The following is a 9,509-nucleotide window of genomic DNA, read 5'->3' on the forward strand; positions in this document are numbered from 1 at the left end:
CTTCTGTTTAGTCACCGTTGTCTTCCCGGATTGGGCACTGAAATGCCGTCTTCACATGCACCTGTCACACCACCCTTCCCCTCCAAATCACCCTCTCTCGCCATGCCGTCTTCTTGATTCTTTCTATTAGCTTTTCCTGGGGCCAAAAATACCTCCCCTTTCCTGATTCTTGCCTAAACTGTTTCCCTTTTAAAGGAAGGCTGCTTCTTTCTACTGTACAAATATCTTATTGCATCCTAAGCTAAGCATTAACTGTGCAGGCTATGCAGAGGGGAGGTTATGGGCCAGGGTCTCCATTTTGCCAGGCATGTTATTTAGTGAAGTAAAAAGAAAGAGTCAATGACAATAGTCCTGTAAATGCCATCGAAATGTCCTTTGACTTGGTAATATTCTCCAAATTATGACCAGAATCATCAGTTTCTCTTCATATGAAATGGTAAAAAGAAGTAAGGTATCTATTTACATCCAAACTCCCTCAAATATTTTCCACAAAAATATGTGTTCAGTATCGTACATATTGTACATTTTGAAAAATATACATATTCAAAATATGATGCTTTACTCTTATATTAGGAAAAGTTACATCTGTTGGACCTTGGGAAGGCTTCAAACTCCCTTGGTTCATGGTATTCCTCGATTTAATTTTTTTTTTTTTTTGTGGTTTTTGGCCGGGGCTGGGTTTGAACCCGCCACCTCTGGCATATGGGACTGGTACCCCACAGGCGCCACCCCCTTGGTTTGTGGTAACTTCAGTACTTCAAGTATTGTTCATAAGATACTTAGGCCAAAGGAAATGCCTACAATTCAGTTAATTGTGTAGTTAAATCCAAATGACTTTGTAAGCATTTGAGTGCTGAAAAGTTAGCACTCGAACCTTCTCAAACCCTGGAGTCACACTGGGTCCTGCTAGTCCCATGTCCTATTCTACACCGGTTTTTACTCAGTACTCCAGTTTTCATGGCTGTATGTAGAGACTCCCTTCTCTTTTCACATTTTGAATAACTTTTCATATTTTCTTTGAGGAATTGAACTTACAAGTTTCTTGTCCTGTGATTTTCTTCTCAAATATTTTACTTTACACGGAAAAAACAATGTAAAGGCTTCTTTGTACTCTGAAGAAGGTGAGACAAAATATCATGAATACAAAATATCATGATAATACAAGTGGGGGACTGGAAAGCAAACTAGAGCTGTGACAAAATTATGGGGCCACAAGAGTGCTGAATAGGGAGATGGTTAACACATATGACAACATGAGGCAGGACAGAAATTCTGAAAGTCTTGTGCTGTGGACAGTCACGGCGAGGTCGTATTCCAGATGTGCTCAGAGCACGGTGTCCCTTTTACAGGACAGGCCATGTGGCGTCTGTGGGTGATGGGGCAGAGACAGACACACAAGCAATAATCACAGCAAATGTGGTCCCTGGTCTCCTAGAGACCTTTACAGATGCCAGGAGAGGCAGGAGACAAGAAACTGGAGCCTTGGGGAAGATTTTACACAAGAGGGAAAATCAGTCTGGCTCCTTGGGAGAGGCGGGGGTGGAGGGGAAGTGGAAAGGGCCCTCTGGACAGCTGGGGCCGCACGTGCAGGAGCACGGCTGTTTGAGGACCCGTGGGAACCGTGTTTGCTGGGAGCTGGGGAGCATGGAGCACAGAGGTGGGAAAGAGATTTCCACACGCCCACCGAGCTTGAATAAGACAACTCACACCACGCCGGTGGAGAAACTGGGGAAGGCCCATGTTCACAGTGGGCTCTGGGGCCAGTCCAGCTGTGGAGCATAGACTGGACTGGAGGGGCCCAGCTGAGGGGCCGAGCTGACCAGAGGTGCCCCCAGGTACTGTGGAGCACAGCAGCAGAGGTACCAGAAGACACTGGGACTCAGACTCCTCAGCCCACTCTTCACTCTGAGACCACTAAACGCCACTTTCATTTCAGGGACAGCTTAAAATGGTGCAGAAGGCAGGCAGAGACCCTCCCCTGCAGCCATAACATCCAGAGAGAGATGGGGCCAGGGAGACAGAGAGATAGACAATCACAGCCAAAAGCAAAGGAGGACTGAGCTTGCACTTCGGAGGCGCAGAGCTGCAGGCGCACATAATCCACAGAATTTACTGATTTGATCATCTCAGCTATAATTCTCTTCTTTTGAGAAATGATTTTAAGCTGCTCAGGTACTTGAACATCACGAATAAATTCTAACTAATGTTCCCTTTCAGATTAATTACTCTGAGTGAATTGCATATTTTGTAGAGTAAACAAGTCTAATGATTTGTAAAATTCTTCCAGCCTGCTGTGTGTTTTCACTGCTTCTCCTTGACAGTGCTATCATCTTATTTTACTCATTCATGCCAGCAAATATTTTCTCTCCTAAAGAAGAAAGCTGTCAACCCACAGGCCCGGGCTGAGTGGAGTCTCATTTCTAGTTTAAATGTGAGCACTGTGGACAGATGATCTGGGTTCCACAGGCATCTCCCTTAGAGCTGGGTCCTGGGCATCAGAAACTAATAAGTCCTGTACCCCTGCCTGTTCTGTGAGACAGATATTGAGGACACTTTCAACCACTTCATCCCTAATCCTCTCCTGCTGCAGGTCCTAGCAACATGACTTCAGGTATATTGATATTTAGAACGTGGTTGCCACAGGCTGGCCAGCAAAAGGATGGTCTGGGACGGTCCTGAGGAGTATATGTGGAAAGGGACCCCTGGGTGTGTGAGTTAATGCTGATTCTGATCATTACCATTATTCTAAGGGATGAAGAGGTATATGAGTGGTTGGAAGAGGTATATCCTGTGGTATATGAGTTGGTTGGAAGGCAGAGAGTAATGTCCCCATGGGTAGCATACGGAGGCGTCTGCCCTTCCATGAGCATTATAAACTATAAGCCATTAAACAGCATTGGGAGGTAGATGTGTTTTTTTTTTTTTTAATCAGTTAATCCAGGAGGTTCTTCTGTTGAACATTTACAATTTCAAACAACATGAGTAACAGGTGAGGCCACTCGGTAACCGGTTTTCTTGGATTGAAAACAAGAACAACAACAAATAAGACCCCTCTGCCATCACATCTGAACAGACAAAAACAAGAACACTGCCCAAACAACAAAACACCATATGGCTAAACACTGCTCCCTCCCAACTAACCGAGGGGTCTTGTTCTGCTTGCCTTCTAGATGAGATGCATTATACTTTCTGACAGCACCCATCTATGGAAGAATTACACTTCCTCAAACCATTGCCAAAGTCACATATCCAAACCCAAATTCTTTCCAACCCCCCTCTCGCTGAGATGCTCCAGGATTCTCCATAACGTGCTGTAGCCCTTGTTGCAATAAATCAGTAATTGTAACTTTGACAAACTTGCAAAGCTAAGTAAACCTGCATTATAGGGTTGTTTGAATCACTTTTGAGATAAGAATAATAACCCCAGTCCTTGTCCTTGTATCCAAGACAGCTGCCTCTAAGCTCCTCCCATGTAGAAACTCTAGAACCCTCCTCGAGATGGATAATGATGGGAGGATGGAGTGGGTGGTGTTATTCCCTGGAGAAGTCTAGGGGACTGTTTGTCAGTTTGGAAAGGAGGTGGGCCAGGCACAGAGAAAGTCAGCCCCAAGGCAAGCCATGGCCCTTCAAGGCCACCACCTCTCCGTCCTTGGAGGGGCTGCCTGGACTGCAGAGCCAGCCAGCTCCTCAGTTCAAGGTCTGGATTTCACTGTTGACAGCAACATGATTTTCTGATGTAAAGTTCGCCCTGTGTGAGCCCAAGGTGGGTGCTACCCCTCGAGGTGATTTGGTGATCTGTTTGCACCTTTCATCACCCTCCGAAGGCAGAACTACCACTCTGCTCTTTCTTTGTCCTGGGTGAGTCATCTCAGATTTTAACCAAGAAGTACCCCGCCTTCCTGTGACAACTCTTAATACACAATTTATGTAAAGAAAGCATCTCTGAGGATATTGCATCCTCATTTATAAATGAAATATGTTTGTGATTTCCCTTTATAAAAATATATTTTTTCCAATTTTAATATCAGGAGTATCCAGATGAAGTAGAATGATTTTGAAGTATTTCTTCTTTTTCTATTGCCTGTAAGATTTGGCATGATCTGGTTTTTGAAATTATCTTTTATTTTTGTTTAAAATATTAGTTGTCTATTTTTTGAGACTTTGAAAAAAAATAAGAAGTTGATTGATGACTCCATACTGAATCTCAGGGTCAAAGTATTCTATAATAGACACACTCTTATTTGACAATGTGAATGTTACATTTTTACATTATTACTATTGCTCAATATTTCATTGCAGCAATCGTATGATTTCTTTCCTGAATGCATCTATCTTCATTTGTTTTTGTTTCTAGTCCTTATCTTAAACATTATTATTGTTACTAAATTTTAAGCCTTTTTAATTTTGTGAAGGCAAAAAGTAGAAACCAAATAAACACATATGTATATATAACAAAAGAAAGAATTTTTCTCACAAACCTTGCTGTGTGTGTAATGTGCCCCCAAATAACAATATAAGCAAATAAATAAATTATCAATTAGAAAAATCTAAAAAAAAAAAAAAAAAGGAAAGAAAAAATCTTATATCATCTCTACGTACCTCATCATCTTAGCCTTGGCTTGGACATATGACATCACACTATCACCTTCTGGCCCTTTTAATCATCTATAACAGTGGTTCTCAACCTTTCTAATGGTGCAATGTATGTTCATTGTTAAAAAGGGGTTGAGACCTGCAGGATGTGAACCACTGTGCTATAGATTCTCACTGTTTAGTGATGATCTAGAGCTCAGGTATGTAAGAGAACGTTGACGGAATCATCTTAGAACTCAGATGTGTAAGAGAATGTTCACTGAATTGTTTTAGAGCTCAGGTGTGTAAGAGAATTTACCTGAATCACCTTAGAGCTCAGGTGTGTACAAGAATGCTGACTGAACCATCTTAGGGCTCAGGTGTGTAAGAGAATGCTGAGTGAATCATCTTAGAGCTCAGGTGTGTAAGAATATAATGACTGACCCATCTTAGGGCTCAGGTGTGTAAGAGAATGCTGACTGAATCCTCTTGGAGCTCAGGTGTGTAAGGGAATGCTGACTGAATCATCTTAGAGCTCAGGTGTGTAAGAGAATTTACCTGAATCATTTTAGAGCTCAGGTGTGTAGGGAATTCTGATGGAACTACCTTAGAGCTCAGGTGTGTAAGGGAATTTACCTGAACCATCTTAGAGCTCAGGTGTGTAAGAGAATGCTGACTGAATCATGTTGGAGCTCAAGTGTGTAAGTGAATGTTGACGGAATCATCATAGAGCTCAGGTGTATAAGGGAATCTGACTGAATTATCTTAGCGCTCAAGTGTGTGCAAGAATGCTGACCGGACCATCTTAGAGCTCAGTTGTGTAAGAGAATGATGAATGAATCATCTTAGACTCAGGTGTATAAGGGATGCTGACTGAATCATTTTAGAGCTTAGGAATGTCAGAGAATGTTTACTGAATCATCTAAGAGCTCAGGTGTATAAGGGAATGATGACTGGATCATCTTAGAGCTCAGGTGTGTAAGGGAATGATGACTGTGTTAACTGAATTCCAAGTCCCCGTTCCTCCATGTAAAAAAACATGAGTAAGAATCTCCAGCCAGAAGGGCCAATCTTACAGTGAAATTGTTTTCTGAGGAAGTTTTTACATTTAAGTTCTTTGGAATATTATGAAGGTGCTCACTGACTTTCAGACTTTGTGTACGTTGCCTGGATACAAACTTTTTGTTGAAATAGGGTCTCACTCTGTCACCCAGGCTAGAGTGTGGCAGTGTCATCATAGCTCACTGCAGGCTCAAACTCGTGGGCTCCAGTAATTCTCCTGTGTCTGTCTCCTGAGTAGCTTGGACTGCAGGCATGAACCACCCCGCCTGGTTTAATTTTCTATTTTTGTATAGGTGAGGTCTCATTATGTTAGCTCAGCTCTTCTGGAACTCCTGGCCTCAAGTGATCCTCTGCCTCGACCTCCTAAAGTGCTGAGAATACAGGCACAGCCACCACAACTCATGCCTAGATATAAATTTAAAAGATCAGATACTCTCCCAATATACATACTTGGGACGTAACCCCACTCTAAATAGATGTTGGTGCTTATATTTATGTCTATTTACAATAAAAGATTATTTCTTTTTCTTTTTTTTTTTTGATCCCCATTCCCATTAGTAGGTATCTACCCAGAATTAATTTTTTTCTTATAGAAAGATGAAAAACTTATTGAAACCAGAGCATTTCTGCAATGCATCAATTTCTAAGACCTTAGAGATAAATGAAAACCTTAGTAAGACAAAGCATCTAACACTAATAATTCAAAATAGCCCTCAATAAAAATAACTACCTGGGAGTCAACTAGGGAAAGTAGAAAGAAAACAGGCAGAAAAGATTGTTTCCTTATTTCATTAATAACACAAAAATGCTACCTCCTGACAACAACTCAGAAAATTTACCACCTACTCCAAGTTGCATTTAAATAAGAATTATATAAAACAGAAATGCAATTACCAACTTCAATTCTTAGCTGGCCTGGAGGACTCACCTCAACCAGCCTCCACAGTGGTTCACAATACAAGAAGCTTCCTGAAAAATGTCATCCTATACCCACACTGTTCCCAGACATGAGAACATAATACATGCCCCTTCATGTATTATGAAACATGAGTCAGTGGACTTCCAAATAGGTGGTCTTTGAATACAGTCTCCTTCCACTTTGCAATAGAATTGAAATGCCACATATTTCTAAGCAGGGATCAAATTCAAGTTTTGCTTCAGGTCTTTGGAGCTTGATAATCAAAGCAATCTCCAGAGTGGAAGGTTCTATGATTGCTTTCAGGTAGTTGTTGGGCACTTTCTGGGATAGACCGAAGAGTTTAGCAAATGCACTAGTGACTCAAGCTTCTGCTAGAAGCTCCTCTGGTAATTTTTCTTCTTCAGCCTCCGTTTCTTGACAGTCAGTTAATCAACTACATGAATTTATTGAATACCCATTATTAAATATCTATTATATTTCTTTTTTTATTAAAATTTATTTTTATTTTTATTTATTTATTTATTTGCAGTTTTTGGCCGGGGCTGGGTTTGAACCCATCACCTCCGGCATATGGGGCCAGAGCCATACTCCTTTGAGCTACAGGCACCACCCCTCTGTTATATTTCTATCTTTGTGCAAGTCTCCATAGACAACAAAAGATATTTTCATGAGCACCAATGATGATTACAAAATAATCAAAGGGGTGCAGTGATAATGGCCATCTCTATTTATTAATCACCTCTCCTGGGCTCTGAAGGGTGCTAGGAGTTTCATGCCAATCCGCAGGGGTACTCAAACTTTTTAAACAGGGGACCAGTTCACTGTCTCTCAGACCATTGGAGGGCCAGACTATAGTTTAAAAAAAAAAACTATGAACAAATTCCTATGCACACTGCACATATCTTATTTTGAAGTAAAAAAACAAAACGGAACAAACACAATCACACCGCCTCATGTGGCCCGCGGACTGTAGTTTGAGGACTCCTGAATAGTTTTCATGGAAACACTACAAGGTAGGTAATACTGGCCCCATTTAAATATGAGGAAGTCAAAGGCAAAGTAGTTAAATGTACCCAAAGCTCTTAAATAAATAGGAAATACATATGACAATATTACCATGATATTAGTCATATGGTGACATTGGTTATCACCAGGTGAGTAATAAGGACATATTGTATAATAGCAGACCAGATGCCGTTAAGAGCCTAGAAAAATTTAAGAGATTTAAGACTCAATATATGTCCTCCAGGGAACCAAACTCAGCATCACCTGGGATTATGAAATTTACATATCTCAGGACCTATTCTTGATTTAATAATTATACCAACTATCCTCATCCAGGTGTTTTTTTTTCTTTTTTTAATCATGAGAGTCACATGAGAATATAGGGAAACAGGGATGACCCTAAAAGGATACCTAAGGGAAGAGTCTCATGGAGTGTTGAACGAGTGCTGCCTCAGCTCACAGGCCTCCACTGCCCAGTCTGCCCCCCCATACAACATCGTGAGTTGGTCTCCCTGCCTCTAACTGGAGGAGGTACAGGTTCTACCCGCCTCACAAATTTAAAAGACTCAGTCATAGGGAATAGATAATATGGACTGTGGGAGTTCGTCCTGTTGCATACCCTGTAGACAGTAGTCCTGGAAGCATCTAGAGTGCAAATGTGTCATGTCCAGGGAAGTCAGCTGAGTCGGCCTCTGCTTTGTGAACTGTCTTTTTCTGGTACCCAAGGACAAGAGGTTTCAAGAGAGCATCTCCTGCCACTAACCACTCCTGAGTGGGAGGTGAAGGCCTGCCCTCGCCTTAGGGTACCACTTAGCACCCAGGCAGACTGGAAGTTAACTGTGCTATCAGGACCTCCCAGCATGTGCTCTCTCCTTGGGCTGATGGGAAACAAAATCATAGCCTAAAGCTATCAGTTGATATAATACAGGGTCAATATATTCAAATCTCATTAGATTTTTTTTTATTTTTTATTTTTTTAATTAATTTATTTTTTTTTATTAAATCATAGCTGTGTACATTAGTATGATCGTGGGGCACCATACACTTGGTTCATAGACCGTTTGACACATTTTCATCACACTAGTTAACATAGCTTTCGTGGCATTTTATTAGTTATTTTGCTAAGACCTTTACATTCCACTTTTACTAGGATTCACATATTCCCTTGTAAGATGCACCGTAGATTTTTTTTTTTTAAATCTCTTATGTAAGTAGCCCTATTTGAAAATGAGAAGGGTGCTTATTGAGTCGGAATTAGAATAGGGAGACTTAATTCTCTTGAATGGTTCATCTTTTCAGACCAAAATGGAATAGTTTTACCAATGGGAGCTTAAAACTAGAATTTAATTTTTTTTTTTACATTTTGATCTAGTTCAATGAAGAATGTATTGGTACTAACATCAGATCCCTGAAAATTTTATAGCTTTCTTCCCCTCTAATCTGGATGAGAAATTTTAGCTCTAGAAGTCTGTGTTTTTCTTTTGTTGACATGATACTTCCACTTTTTGGAATTATTGGTTCAAAAAATAATAACTACTAAGGCCCAAAGGTAGCACTCTGTACTAGGACAGTCTCACAGCACTATTAAGTCAGGTGTGATAGTCTGAAAGCTTGATTTCTCCACCTGTAGAAAGGAGGAAATAATATCTAATAATTCATATTATTGCTACAAAAATAAACAAGGTGATGTACATGAAATATTTAATATTATTTTCAAAACACACAAAATGCAATAATTCATAGATATTAGCTTACAATGAAAAAATTAATTCTTTGCCAAGTGCCACCAACTGCAGCCTTTAGCATACAGGAAGTTTCTGAATTCATTCTCTTTTAGAATGTCTTTATCTTAATTTTGCTAACTTCACCAAGGCAAGCCACATTATATAGTCACTCTTAAAAAAAAAAAATCCTAATTAACTTTAAGGAGGTACAAGCTATTCAGAAAGCT

Source organism: Nycticebus coucang, chromosome 1 (assembly GCF_027406575.1).
Source record: "Nycticebus coucang isolate mNycCou1 chromosome 1, mNycCou1.pri, whole genome shotgun sequence".
NCBI lineage: Eukaryota > Metazoa > Chordata > Mammalia > Primates > Lorisidae > Nycticebus > Nycticebus coucang.